General features: G+C 38.6%; 1 non-coding gene across 1 annotated transcript; it reads right to left on the bottom strand.

Moving 5' to 3' along the window:
* Window positions 1–1,667: 1,667 nt before the first annotated feature.
* Window positions 1,668–15,776, bottom strand: LOC103999778 (uncharacterized). The gene is made up of 3 exons (XR_010514439.1): window positions 15,583–15,776; window positions 4,811–6,428; window positions 1,668–1,905 (listed from the first exon to the last, which is right to left on the bottom strand). It is a non-coding gene; the product is annotated as an uncharacterized LOC103999778 (transcript).
* Window positions 15,777–15,946: the final 170 nt, after the last annotated feature.

Here is a 15,946-nt window from a genome sequence, read left to right as displayed (position 1 = left end):
CCAATTTTACTAAAACCCGAGAAAAACAACGATGAGATGAACCATTATGATTATTTATTTTAGACATTTAGAGCATATAAGTAAACAAAATCTTTTAGGGACTTTATATGTTAAGTTACAAGATTACAAATATTCTTTTATCTATTTTCAGTTCATATTCCATCGCTATAGTTATAGTTATTCCTCGTAGATCAATATAGTTGCTTCATTCGAATTGGATGACGATACGTTTGCAAAACAAAAGAAAGTTATTCTGAACGACATTAAAAGGTATACAATCATAATATTTGATTTATGATTATTTGATTTTAGCTTTTGATATTAAAATTTTTGTATAATAATAAAATTATAATTTTTATGCTTACGATTTCTTGAAAAGTCTATTCTATAAAACTAAGATCGATATGCAAGCAACTCAAGATGAATGAAACCAAGAAATAACTAATCTTTTCGTAGTTGAAATAGCCATTTCTTTTCCATGATGTAGTGAAAAGGTTAACTATAATCAAAAGGATTCACTCTTGACATCAAAATTTGATTGGCTTATCACAATACGAAGCCAAACAAAGTTATTCGATGTCTTTCGATCACTGCTTTCACTCATTTCTAGGATAACTTTTGTTGTCAAGCTTGTTTATGAAGAATCTCTTCCTTGCGGCGTATGAATTGTGCCGGTGAAGCCTGTTATCGTTGAGCTAATCTTCTTCTGACCTTGTGCTAGCTTTGTTAGTCATCCATCACTACGAATCGCGACAGCTCAGTTGTTTGTATCTTCTTTCTAGCTTCGTTCGAGAAGTCCTAATCTTCGATCAACAGCATTAATAGTCGTCAAAAAGAACCATCCATCTTTCCGCACCTCCATGTTCTGAGAGTCACAGCAGAATCATATTGTTCTTCCCCTACGCCGAATCTGCAAGCTAAAGATGCCTCCTTTAAGCACAAAAGGAAATGTGAACAAGGCTTTAAGTTTCTGTCGTTACATCCAGTAATCTGGTAAGAAGAGAAGAACAACCAGAAAGTAGATTAGATTCCTCAGCCAGCTACTTGTAATCATGGTGGAATTCTGATGTGTGTTCTTGGTGATCCGAATTCTAAAGTTGAGATCTTTGTTGAAAAGGAGAAGAATATTGCTGAGGCATTACTTCATTTCAACGCATACTTGAGAGCGAAGGCATTTGCTCTCTTCGTCGTGCTAAAAAAGCCTGCAAGCCAAACCAAAGCGCGTGTCGACGAACCTTCCGAAGATTGCACCACTTCGTCCTCCGTTATATATAGCCCCTCCAACTACACGTCGCTAGCGAAGCTTCCAAGCGTGGTAGCCCCCGAACTTGGGCCTTTTGGTGGTGGAGACCGATGGCTGAAAAGCGCGGCTGGTTCAGGAAACTCAACAAGGAGCACCGTTGGCTGTGGAAACCCAGCTTCTCCGCCTCATGGTGGTGGAAGCGCCCCAGGCTCCGGTTTTCCCTCGTTGACGACCTCACCTTCCGTGTCCTCTACTTCCTTGAGGCCGTCGTCCTCGTCGGCGGTTTCTGCTGCTTCTTCCTCTTCTGTGGCTGCCGCATCTGATCCAAAATTCGATTTTTCTGTTCTTCCGATGTACAAGGGATGGCTTTGGGTTGTATTCTGTTCTTCTATGATTGCACATCTTGTTGATGTTGGTTGGTCACGGTTGCTGCCATGGCCGCCCGGTCGAGGGATCTTGCACACAGGGTGTTTGTGGAAGAAAGTACAGTGATTGGAGTAGGAATCGAGGATGGTTTCAGGAGTGGAGAAATGAGGGCAGAGACAAACCGTAGTTGTTTGTGACTCTGTCCAGTCCGCTAATTCTGCAGTGCTTTGACATTATTGGCGACAATCTGATCCTTATTTGAGTCTGTGGATTCGCTTAAGCTGAAGGCTCCTTGTCTGGGGTTGGAAACAGGAAAGAGTTAGAATGCATGCTGTCAGCATATTTGTTTATGTCTGCTGAATTCTATAACTTACCCTGATCATTATTCCTCATAAAAATTCTGGTCTTCTTTATGCTAAATACTTGATGAATGTCCTAATGACATCTTGATGTCAGTTGAAGGTTACATGCTGCTAAGATTTCATGTATGATTGGAAATGTTAGCCCTTGATGGCTCAATTGATTGCAGGCACTTGAGATGTAGATGTTACACAGCTTGAAATGGTTGTGTAACATTTCAAGAAGCAAAAAATATCTATTGAGAGTGTTTGATTTGCTTGTGGTTGCTGAATGCTCTGACTTATTCTGATTCATCTTCTTGATAATAATTTTGGTCTTGACATGTTTGATAATGGAATTCCTCAAGTGGAAGGTTATATGCTGCTGAAGCTTCATCTTTTGGCTATAAAATGTCAGCATCTAGTGTAATGGTCAGATTTAGGTCATCACTAAGGGACGTAATACTGATGTTGCAATCTATTTATACTCCATATCTTAGATCAATTGTCTTGCAGGCATCTCATATTTTGATGTTTGATCTTTTAAGTAACAAAGATATGCATTCCGACAGGCTTCTTTTTCATCTTTATTACCATGCACCGTAGTAAACTACATGACTCAAATTCGTTCTTCTCATTTGTGTCAGCTCTAATTCTTCTTTTAAGTGACAATTTTGTACAACAAAGAATGGCACACTGTCATTCTTATTCATTGTATGTAATTATATGAGCCCTTTTCTGTGATTGGATTCTTTATCCTTCATCATGTAAAGACTGTTTTCCTTTTCTTTTAAGAGCTTCCTCATTGTCATCTTGTGATATTATAAATGGGGATATGTTGATATGTCCTTATCCACAATTGATATATAAAATACCTTCTCATTTGAATGCATACAACAGTAATATAGAAAAAAAAATAGAAGTAGGAAAAAGATGTCATTCATTTTGTTTAGGTGAGATTTCTCACGATTTTTGTTTGTTTTTTCAGCAATCCATATCAATCATATTCAACTAAACAATAGATGTGGTTGGATTGGATTTCTAAATTGAGAAATCATATTCAACGAATCTTTCTTTCTTTCTTCTCCTTTTTTTTTTTTTTTCTCCTAAGATTTTGTCTCACTTTTTTTTTTTTTTCAGCTCAGGATGTTTTACAAATCTATTATTGCTAATGATGAATCTTTCTTCTTTTTTTTCTTTTTTTTCTTTTTTTTAATTTTTGGATTAAAAAATCTTTATATATTATTCGTAACATAAGTTAAAGTATCAGAATCAATTCACTAAGTATTAGATGAAATTTCTGTAATGTTTGATTCGAAACATACAAGGTCAAATTTTTATCTTTCTTTTCGAACCAAGCTATATATTTAATATCCTTTTTATATATCTTTTCTTGTAAAAAAAATCATTTTACTGGACAATTTTCTTTTCATTAATCTATTTAATAATTTTAAACCCGATAAATTTCTTTAATGAATGATATTTCAACCTTATTTTCTTATTACCGACTCCTTGTGTAGTAGTCAGAATATTATAAGATATTTTTTACCTTAATCTTAATTCTTTCTGAACACATATATACTAGTTAGTTCATTCAAATTCCACTTATCTTTATTTATACTATAATCAATCTTGAATAGGTCAAACTAAAGAGAAAGAGAATTAAGAATGAACCATATAAAAAAAGACTTATCAACTTTCATGCATAATACTTATGTTTTAAGTTTTGTAATCGTGTTAACTATATTGAGGATGTGATCCGAATCTCTCGAGTATTATCATACTGAGTCATAGTTAATTCCTTTATTAATGTAGACCAATGACTTATTAGTAGATTTAAATATATCTTTAATAACTCTTAAAAATATTCTTGTGTTATATAATGAAGTATTTATGTTATTTATAATCATCATTCTTATAAATATTAAACTAAACCTATTAGATCTTTCTTAAGCATTTATTTCATTAATTTATTTCATACTACTTTCATCAATTAAGTCTACGGATCTTTCAATAAACAATCTTAAGTTAAGATCTAATACACAGTGAATTACACATGGCCTAAACATTCTGAATAATTTAGATAAAAAAGTATAGGGATATTAGAAGCATGAGAGTTATGAAAGAAAGTACCACTATAAAATATAAAATAATATTAATGCTTTGAGTTTTCAAGATATTATGAACTATTGATATCATCAATATTTCTACTTTGGGTGAAATATTAACATATAAATATTCACTTAAAATTATGTATGGACGATTAATATCATCTTTTTGAAATAATATTATTATCTTTAAGTATATAACCCTAAACTATGAGGAACCATTATATGTTGTACAAAATTATCACTTAAAAGGAAGAATTAGAACCGACACAGATGAGAACAAAGAATTTGAGTCATGTAGTCAACTACGGTGCATGGTAATAAAAATGAAAAAGAAGCCTTTCGGAATGCATATGTTTGTTACTTGAAAGATCAAACATCAAAATATGAGATGCCTGCGAGACAATTGATCTAAGATATGGAGTATAAATAGATTGCAGCTTCAGTATTAAGCCCTTAGTGATGAACCAAGTCCAACAAATGGATTAGAAATCAAATAGAATTGGGTGCATGTACTTGTATCATTAGCCTGCTCACAGCAGTTTTGGTGCCTCCAGACTAGGGACTCTTTGTATAGCTAATAGAGTTAGGTTGGAATAACCAGCTAAGAAATATGTCAAGATTTCCAGTTATTTGTGACAGAATCCATGGAGCAAGAAGAAAACATGAAATGAACAATCCATATTGCATCATATAAAGTTCATAAATCAATATTCTTAACACTAAAATGACTTCTTTCTGAAATAGTTTCTGACCTGATGACATTTGCTGACTTGGGGGGTTGAATCTTAGCAGCTGTTGTTACACCAGAAGTTCTACATGCATCAACCGAAAGCAAGAGAAGTTGGTCAACCAACCGCACAAGATCGACGAGTTCCTTCAAGACTGAAGGATTCAGAATTCAAATGCTTGTAGTATGATTTGATCTGCAGGGAACCCACAATATAATAAAGAATAGAGCCCTGTTCTTGTAATTGCTAATACATGAGGATTTAAGCCATTACCACACGCAAAAATCTAGGAATAAAGAGCATAAGTTTTGAGTGGGGTTCCAGAGCTTGACTTGAAAGGTCTAACACGATGGATTTCAACTCCAGTTATCATTTTCAGCAACTGGTGCAACCAATAGAATAATGGCTAAAATGTCTTATGTCACCTGACTTTGGCATCATTTTCAGCAACTTTTCTGACTAAAATCTTAACTTCATCCTGAAGCATATTTAAGTACAAGCCCAGAGTTTCAGTCTACTGTATGAGATAACAATTTCGACATGTACATGAACAATATAATCTTGATAAATTGTTAAGCCACAAATTTTCTGATCACTGAGAATGTTGGTATCCAGTATCCACGAGTGAGAGCAGACGTCTTATACCTTTTTCCATAGCATATGTCGGTATATGTAGCATCAAAATTTTTATGCAGCAAAGAGGAACAGAAAGTTGATGGAGATACAGAAGGAGATATTCATTTGAATAGTTTAATTACTGCATTCCTCGGTGTAGTAAGGATTGCAGAGACACTCGATGGCATGAATCAGCTTCCTCCTTGGCCCAACTGCATCTGCACCCATATCTTTGAGTTTGCTCATTGTAAGATTGACTAACTGATAAATTCCCACTTTTTCCTTCTCAAAAATATGAATGAATTGACCGAGCCCCGCTGAGACCAACCAGGTTCTAAGCCCTCCCAATATTTGGAGTTTCCTCTCAAGGTTTAATGCGCGCAATCTCCAATTTGCAACCTTTGACATACAAATTGGTAGCCTTGGAATGCCTCCAGTTTTTCTTGAGAACATGAATGTTTGCATTTTGGAATAAACCATACAATTTCCATTTATGAGTTCATGAGTTAGTGGTGCATGCTGCATCAATGGCATCCGAGATGCATGATGCTGAATATTATCTGTAGTACCGATTGCAACTGGAGAAACAAGGTTTTGCAATGATCTTTGATATCCCAGTCGCTCACCATCAGTTTGAGTTCCATTTTCAGAAGGTTTTGCAGAAGGTTTAAGTTCAACCTCAATATGAGATTTACCCTTAGAAATGGTTGCAGTAGGTTTATAGCTTCGGCTGTTCGAGAGCCTGCGACCCCTTTTCTTTGGATTACCTGAGCTCCTCCTGATGATTTTCGTTGACTTGGTAGAATTTGCCTCAGGACTCTCAGGTTGGTCTACAGGTGATGGTGGGGGAATCAAAATGACAATCCTTTGTTTTTTAACTATCACCCACTCTTTTTCCACTTCCTCATGCTCGGCTACCGAGTTTGATAAATCCATGAGATTTCTGAAGAGTGAGTCAAAATTATCTTCAGAGAGACACTGGTTTTAACAGGTGTCCAAATCCATGCATCTTGGCAGCAGATCAGACCTGCCAATATACTTGTTCTTGTTCATATTATGACAATACTTCAAGCATAAATATCACCAACTAAATATTCTGAACTCAAATTGGCACAACAGAAACATACAACAACAAAAAAACCGTAAGTCCCAACTAATTGGGTAGAGGAAAATCTAGGAATGTTGTAAAAAAATTTTACACCAATTGCCAAACAGGACAAATGAGCTGCTACAGAATAAGACCAATTTCCAAACATAAATCATGTTTTTGGCAATTTACTCAATTGCCAAACAGGACAAATGAAGGGCAACAGAATAAGACCAACATGGGTTTTACAAATTCAAATCATGCACTCATCTTATAAATGATCCTCGTATAAGCACACCACAAAAATTAATCCAAATAAGGAAGAAAGATGATGTTCAGGACTGTACAAACTCATGTTTGATAAACTTGATTGCTCTATCACTTTCTAAGAAAGAAATAATTTAGCATTCAACAGGATAAACGTTTTAGTGAAAATATGAAGGATTACTTGCTTACTCTGAACACTAAACCATAACACTATGATGATGTATAAAAATACAATAGGAGGCATAAAATGACAATTATGTTTATCCATGACACTAAGCCATGTTTGGTTCCAAAATAGCTATTCTGGGAATAGGAACAGCTACCCTTGGTGATAATTACTATCTCAATAACATCCTTGTTGCAATTGGCTGGAGTGTCATAGGAAAATTGATTGTGGAAATAAGTACAGATGCATCTCTAACTTTATAATAACTTAAAAAGCTGATATTGAAAACTGTGGGGACAAAGCGGAAACAATGCAATTCAATTGCACTCCAGCTCCCACAAAATTGTTATGCCTATGATCTAGGTAGCAGTAGTGATTAATTTTTTTTTCTTAATGATCTACACAATTCATATTGGTGGGGATTGAACAATTCCCTCCATGTTTGACAAAATAATGGGACAAATGCCAGTATTCCGCCTCAATAACTAACTTGACAAAATAATTAACTTCAAAAACTTAACAATAACTATACCCTATGATCAAATCACGATTCTAAGAGTTTACAACTTGACATTTGATACTCATTTGAGCAGCTATTTATGTGGTAAATTATAAAGGCAGCTGAAAATCCAAGCAAGTTATGTTGTATATAATTGGCCATGCATTATCATATTATATAAATAATATAATATAACAAATAATAATGAAACAAAAGGAAACATGCTCCATCATATAAGTTTACATCTCTGTTAATTTTTGCTACATGATTAGCCAAATTAGCGAAGCAACAGTGAAACTCAAGAAGAATGAAGGGTGGTCAAAGGAGTTACAACTTAATTCTGCATGTATTCTAGCCCAAAGTCAGGCAGGGGTGTTGATGGAGCCTGATAACCTGGAGATCTGACCACTATTCGACATATTTTAAAGTATGATTCCTCATGGATTTCACACATTTATTGTATAGAGTATGAAACCAGGATCTATACATGAAATTGTGTATGATATGATAGCTGGCCCAAATCAAACCCAAAATTTTTGAAATGTTTTCTTATTTTAACACAGCTGATAAGTGAGACATCATTAAAGTGGTCTGAATTTGTTAGGACTCTAGCTAGAGAGTCCTAATTGAGAGGGACATTCTGTTAGGACTCTAGCTAGGAGAGTCCTAATTGAGAGGGACATTCTGTTAGAATTCTAACTAGGAGAGTCCTAATTGAAAGGGACATTCTGTTAATTGAGAGGGACATTCTGTTAGAATTCTAACTAGGAGAGTCCTAATTGAAAGGGACATTCTGTTAGGACTCTAGCTAGGAGAGTCCTAATTGAGAGGGACACTCTGTTAGGAGGTTTTTTCTTGGAGAAGAATTAGGAGTTGTAAGGGAATAGGAGTCTTAAGTATGAGTCATATTAGGAGTTGGTTAGAAGTAAGAGTCTTAAGTAGGAGTCCTATTAGGAGTTAGGGTTTAGAAGCCCTATAAATAGCCATGTATTCCTTCTCTTTTGATAAGCAATAGATGAATCTTTTCTGCAGTCTTTGAGCAGCAACTTGGAGGGAGGAACCCCTATAGAGTTCCAAGGAGGCCGATCCCCTAAAGAGATCAACCCCAAGTTTAGAATCTGCAAGGGTTCTATCACCTGGTATCAGAGCAGCGTTCTTGGCGTCTCGCTGCCCTTCCACAGCCATCCATCAACCCTCCACAACCATCCAAAGCAATTCCCACAATTGCTTAAAAGATCGTCGCCGAATTCCACCATCATCTCCACCACCGCAGATCAACCTTTGATCTCCCCGTGAATTGCAACAGGTTCTGGTTTCCTACCTTACTGCTGCTGCAATTTATTTATCCCTCTCCGAAAATCCAAAAAAAAAAAAAATTCGTTCCTATATTGCTGCAAATTTTCATCGTAAGTTGCTGAAATTTTTCGACGAGAATTCTGCTATCGCAACTTACACCAATTTTCTTGCTGTTACTGTCGAAATTTTTTTGATGGACATCCTTGCTATCATATAAACTGAGATATTGCTGTCAACTCTCTCCTCAAATCTCTCAAATTTTTGTGGAAATTTCGTCGAGAAACCGCTGTTTCTTCGACGATAATTCTGCTCTTACAAGACAACACAATTCTGCAGCAAACTTTCACTGATTTCTATCAAACCTATACATGCCTTTAACTCGTCAACAAAAGAGAGATCTTAACATCACAGATTTAGAGTCATATACTATGGCATCTGAGGAGGCAATAAATGCTAAATTTGAAGCCTTTGAAGCACGAATGGAGGATAAGATTCGGACTCTCCTTACTGAATTCAGTTTGGGCCGACCACCAAGCCCGAAGAAATCACATCAAGGAGAGAGCTCTAACCAATCACATCATGCCCAAAGAGATGACTTCCAAGAGAAGGGAGGCTCTATGACCGACCCCAACTATTCACGCATGAGAGTGGACTTCCCTAGATGGGAAGAAGGAGACCCAATTGGTTGGATCTCGCGCGCTGAGCGATATTTTCGGTACCATAAAACTGCGGATGCATCCATGGTTGAAATTGCAGCTATACACCTTGAAGGGGATGCTATACAATGGTTTGACTGGTTTGAACACACTTATGGAGCCCTTTCATGACGACAATTCAAAGGACTATTGATTCGCTTCGGACCAACTTATTACGAGAACATTGACGGACAACTAGCAAAGATCCGACAAACCTCCACCATTCAGGAGTACCAAGCCAGGTTTGAAAGGTTATCTAATCAAACTCGTGATTGGTCTGAAAAACAGTTATTGGGGACTTTTATTGAGGGCTTAAAGCCGGAGATCCGGGGAGAAGTTAAGGCGCGACAACCATACACGCTTATGGCAGCCATCTCTTTCGCACGACTTCAAGAGGAGCGATTGAACCATGAAGCCCGGAGGACAAGGATCACTCCACGACCTACAATACTAAAGCCCTCAGCCCCCCCTACTATCAACCGAGTCCCTGCACCGAAAAGGTTAACAAGAGAAGAACTTCGGGAGCGATCTGCGAAGGGGTTATGTTGGCATTGCGACGAGCCGTGGAGCCGCGAGCATCGCTGTAAAAAAGGTAGACTTCTTATGATTGAACCAGTAGAAGAAGAGGTCATTGAACATCTAGAAGAGAGCCTTGAACATAAAGAAGAAGATATGGAAGAAGAGCCACAGCCGACCGACATTACGGTACACGCACTAGCCGGCTATTCAAATCCGCAAACGATGAAAGTTGGAGGCCTTCTCAAACAACAGCCGATCACTGTTCTCATCGACACGGGTAGCACTAATAACTTCCTGAATAGTAAGGTTGCTGCTCGGATGGCACTGCATATTGAAGGTTGCAGCAAGTTCGATGTAAAGGTTGCTGACGGTAGAATCCTAAAGTACGACCAAAGATGCCCGCAGGTGAAACTATTACTGCAAGACCAAGAAATTACCACCGATTTCTTCCTCCTACCAATCGATGACTATGAGGCAGTGCTTGGTATAGAATGGCTGACTACACTAGGTGATGTCTCTTGGAACTTTTCTAAATTAATTATGAAATTCTACTGTAAGGGCAAACAAATCATCCTACACGGGAAGCGCGGAAGCAACGTTACCACTGTTTCGACCCAACGAATGGAAAAAGTTTTACACAAGGTAAATGGTGCCTTTTTGATGCACCTCCAGCAGCAACCAGAGGGGAAGAAAATAGAATTTGAAGATCAAAATCTTGCCCAATTGCTTACTGAATTTGCTGACATATTTGCTGAACCGCGCGGTCTTCCTCCTTCTCGGCAACATGACCATCGAATTCCAATCCTTCCGGGCAAGCCACCAGCGAACACTCGACCATACCGATATCCTCACCTCCAGAAAGATGAAATTGAAAAGATCGTAAAGGAGATGCTTGAAACAGGGGTGATTCGACCAAGTTGCAGCTCCTATTCCTCACCGGTGCTACTTGTACGCAAGAAGGACGGAACTTGGCGGATGTGCATCGACTACCGAGCTTTAAATGGCATCACCGTCAAGGACAAATACCCAATACCAGTGGTGGATGAACTTCTTGATGAATTGAAAGGAGCTCGAGTCTTCACGAAGTTGGACCTCCGATCCGGTTACTACCAAATTCGGGTATGTAACGATGACATTCCAAAAACTGCATTTCGCACACATGATGGCCATTATGAATTCTTGGTAATGCCTTTTGGACTCACTAATGCTCCTTCAACCTTTCAAAGTCTCATGAATGATATATTTCGGAGCTTTCTTCGTAAATTTGTGCTGGTATTTTTCGATGATATTCTCGTTTACAGCCCTTCTCTTGAGACTCACTTTCAGCATTTACGGATTGTTTTGACGATCCTTCGGGAGAATACTCTTTTTGTTAAGCAACCAAAGTGCAACTTTCTCCAGCAAAAAGTAGAGTACCTTGGGCATATAATATCAGAAGGAGTGGCGGTAGACCCAACAAAAATTGAGGCAATGCAAGGCTGGCCGAAACCTACAAACGTGAAATTACTACGGGGGTTCCTTGGACTAACGGGCTACTACCGAAAATTTGTTAAGGACTATGGGAAGATCAGTGCACCACTCACTTCTTTACTGAAAAAAGATGCTTTCCAATGGTCGGACAAAGCCTCTACTGCCTTCGACAAACTTAAAGCAGCCATGACAACGATGCCGGTGCTTGCGCTACCAGATTTCAATAGACCCTTCATCATTGAGGCCGACGCATCTGGAATCGGAATTGGAACCGTTCTCATGCAAAATGGTCGACCACTCACATACACTAGTAAGGCATTATCTCCCTCCCATCAAAATATGTCAGTATATGATAAGGAGATGCTTGCCATTGTACACGCAGTAACGAGGTGGAGACCCTACCTGATCGGCCGACGGTTTCAAATTAAAACTGACCATAAAAGCCTCAAGTACTTTTTGGAGCAAAAGATATCATCCCCTGAGCAGCAAAAATGGGTAACCAAACTTCTTGGATTTGATTATGAAATTATTTACAAAAAGGGGAAAGAAAACGTTGTTGCAGATGCACTCTCACGGCTACCTGAACAAGCTAAGGTTTCAACCATCTCCCTTCCTACCACCGGTCTCCTCGAGGACATTAGGGAAGAATGGAAGAAGGATCTAGAGATCAGCAAGATCATAAAAAAATTGGAGGAGGATCCAAGTGCAATAGCCCACTACATTTGGGATTTGAGGGATTTACGCTACAAAGGTCGCATTGTGCTTATACCTGACTCTCCTTGCATCGCAATCATCTTGCATGAAATGCACTCTATACCTTCAGCAGGGCACTCTGGATTCCTAAGAACCTACAAAAGAGTGAAGCAAAATTTTTATTGGAGAGGGATGAAAAAAATTATTGCTGAATATGTGGCACAATGTGATGTATGTCAACAGCACAAGGGTGAAACTGTGGCAAATCCAGGGAAGCTACAACCACTACCCATACCAGACTCAGTATGGACTGACATTTCCATGGACTTCATTGAAGGGCTGCCATCTTCCAAAGGTAAAAGCACGATTCTCGTGGTGGTTGATCGACTTACGAAATATGCTCATTTTTGTGCTGTGAGAAATCCCTACACTGCTGCTAGTATTGCTCAGATTTTCATAGAAAATATTGTTAAACTGCATGGGATGCCAAGGTCCATCGTAAGTGATCGTGACAGGATCTTCACTAGTAAATTTTGGACCGAGTTATTTCAGTTACAAGGCACCAAACTCAAGATGAGCACAGTATATTATCCACAAACTGACGGCCAAACAGAGGTGGTAAATAGGTGCTTAGAGACGTACCTCCGGTGTTTCGCTAGCGACCGACCAAAAGAGTGGGCAAAATGGCTTCCTTGGGCCGAATGGTGGTATAATACTGCATATCATTCATCTATAAAATGTGCCCCTTATGAAGCATTGTATGGTCGACCAGCACCTGTGATTCCAAAGTATGTAATTGGCTCGGCCAAGGTAGATCAGGTTGACCAAGAATTGATTGATAGGGACAAACTCTTACAATTGTTAAAAGATAATCTCTCTACCGCTCAAGCCAGAATGAAGCAGCAAGCCGACACACGACGAAGTGAAAGAGAATTTTCAGTGGGAGATTGGGTTTATCTTCGCCTACAACCATACAAGCAACTCTCTATCAACACTCGAGCCTCCATGAAGCTATCCCCACGTTTTTATGGGCCCTATCAGATCACAGAGCGTATTGGAGCCGTGGCATACAGACTTAAATTACCTGAAGATGCCAAAATTCATCCTGTCTTCCACGTATCATGCCTAAAGCCCAAGTTGGGAGAACACGAGTCACCCCAGATCCAACTGCCCAACACAACTGAGGATGGAGTTATTCAAGCCCAACCACAGGCCATCCTCGATCGCAGGATCGTGATGCGTCGCCGACATCCCTCTACTGAAGTACTAGTGCATTGGAATAATCTACCGCTTGAAGACGCCACATGGGAACCATATGAGGAGCTAAAGACCCGGTTCCCTGAGTTCATGGAATCTCAACCTTGAGGACAAGGCTGATTTGAAGAGGGCGGGTCTGTTAGGACTCTAGCTAGAGAGTCCTAATTGAGAGGGACATTCTGTTAGGACTCTAGCTAGGAGAGTCCTAATTGAGAGGGACATTCTGTTAGAATTCTAACTAGGAGAGTCCTAATTGAAAGGGACATTCTGTTAGGACTCTAGCTAGGAGAGTCCTAATTGAGAGGGACACTCTGTTAGGAGGTTTTTTCTTGGAGAAGAATTAGGAGTTGTAAGGGAATAGGAGTCTTAAGTATGAGTCATATTAGGAGTTGGTTAGAAGTAAGAGTCTTAAGTAGGAGTCCTATTAGGAGTTAGGGTTTAGAAGCCCTATAAATAGCCATGTATTCCTTCTCTTTTGATAAGCAATAGATGAATCTTTTCTGCAGTCTTTGAGCAGCAACTTGGAGGGAGGAACCCCTATAGAGTTCCAAGGAGGCCGATCCCCTAAAGAGATCAACCCCAAGTTTAGAATCTGCAAGAGTTCTATCAGAATTCAAGAATAGCATTGTGACACTGATATCCATAAAATGTCTACTAAAACTTGGTATAGGGAATCAGCCCATGGAATAAGAAAATAAGAAACAATTTAATCAAAATCTTCAAGCAATGCTTTCTTAAACTCTTTTCCAACTACATTCATGCTGCTTATTCTCTTCGGTAATCATGCACTTGGACACATTCTTGAATGACTTGCATCCCATTAGATGACTTGAATATATAACATGATTAGAACTTTAGAACCAAGAAACCAAAGGGACACTCTAGCACAAGATCCTTACACTGGCAGGAAAGTCAAGAAGCAAACTAGCATATGGTATATATGCTGTGAGCCAAGAAAGTAAAGTACCATGAACTTAGTAAATAATGAAGTATATAAAGAACCAAGTAGCAATACCACAAGGAAAAAAAATCCATCATTTAAGAAAATACACAAAACAGAGAATATGCAAGTCACATGAATGCTTTGCTGACACAAGAATAAGGAGCTCAATTCACTGAAAATTAGTCGTGTATTACTCTTCTGTTGAGGATGTGATAAGAAATATATCTAAAGGATGAAAGTTCCTCATGTCAAGCATATTTTCTTTTGCCAGAAGCAAGTTCAATGGATGACCACCATGGACAATCTTAACAAGACTAAAAGCTATGGTAAAGCGTCGTACAAGATATAAGATCAGACAATCTTTCTTGGCCCACTGAATGACTAGATAAGCCAAGCATAAGCAAATATAATATGCAATAGAAAACAGAAGAAATTTCATAAGAAAACCTTTTTCACTACAGGAAAAAAAGGGAGACATTATCATCACCAGTCAATTTCAACCAAGCTTCACTACAAATCCACCAGTGTTACTTGACAAAATGGACAATTATCTATATCTAATGGACTGTTTGGCCAAAGAGAAGGTTGCTTTCTCTTGTCTGAATGCGATAACCAAATGAAAGTAATAATGAGAGAAATTTGCCCATGCTTGCTTACAATAACTAAAGAAAATTAAAGACAAAGCAATGTTCTCCAGTTTGAAGAGAAGAAATTAAAAACGGAAATTACATTTCTCTTCAAGCTGAAAATCTCTCTCTCCGAAGTTAGAGAAACTTGAAGAGAAGGAACAATCCCTAATGGTTTCATTTCAATTCAAACTATTGCCTACTTCTTTTATTGGCATAGCTGTGATATGCATCAACTAATATTGCCCCAAAGCACTTCTTATTCAAATTCTTATCTCTTCAATGATGGGGTTTAAAAGAGATATATATATTCAAGAAACCATCTTTTTTCCTATAAACACGTCAAATGTTCTTACCTTAAGAAACCGTGTAATGTTCCATGCATTGAGGAAACTCAAGAAAGATCTGTAATCACAACAAATTCCAGAAATGGTACACGGTTTTAGTTTGACCCATCGACAAGAACTATTCCGCCAAACAGCACAAAAATTAACCTAATCAGTCTCACATCACATCTCAGCTCGTATTAGTAAAATACCAATTCGTGCATCAATATGGGTTTTGTGACCATCTGAGAATCGAATAAAACTTTCGGTTTTAGCAAGAACAAGGAGAGGGATTTTGGACAAGGAAATCCATCAAGCATCAAAATTTAGGGATTACCGGCTCTTAATTTTTCCCATCAAGGGAGCGACCAACGGCGACTAGTTGCTTCGAACGGCGAGGCGACGTGTATGGAGTATCTCCGCTTTGGGCCCTGCGGGGAAGAACAAAGAGGCCGTCGACTCCCCACTCAATGGCCAGAACAATCGCGAAACAAATCTAAAGTTGGCATCAAGATACGTGATACTGATCACAGAGACAGAGAGAGAGAGAGAGGCGCCTTTTCGAACCTATCAACTTCCCGTCCTCGACGGCCGTGTAGGTCCGATCCTGTGCTTCCTCGGGCCGGCGACAAACGCCGTGAGAGACGAACTCCGGCTTCTTACGCGTCGAGGACTTCGGTGTCACACTCGATGGAGATGGT

The sequence above is a fragment of the Musa acuminata genome, chromosome BXJ1-1 (genome assembly GCF_036884655.1).
Source record: "Musa acuminata AAA Group cultivar baxijiao chromosome BXJ1-1, Cavendish_Baxijiao_AAA, whole genome shotgun sequence".
In the NCBI taxonomy this organism is placed as follows: Eukaryota; Viridiplantae; Streptophyta; class Magnoliopsida; order Zingiberales; family Musaceae; genus Musa; species Musa acuminata.
This window is presented reverse-complemented; position numbering and strand designations above follow the sequence as displayed.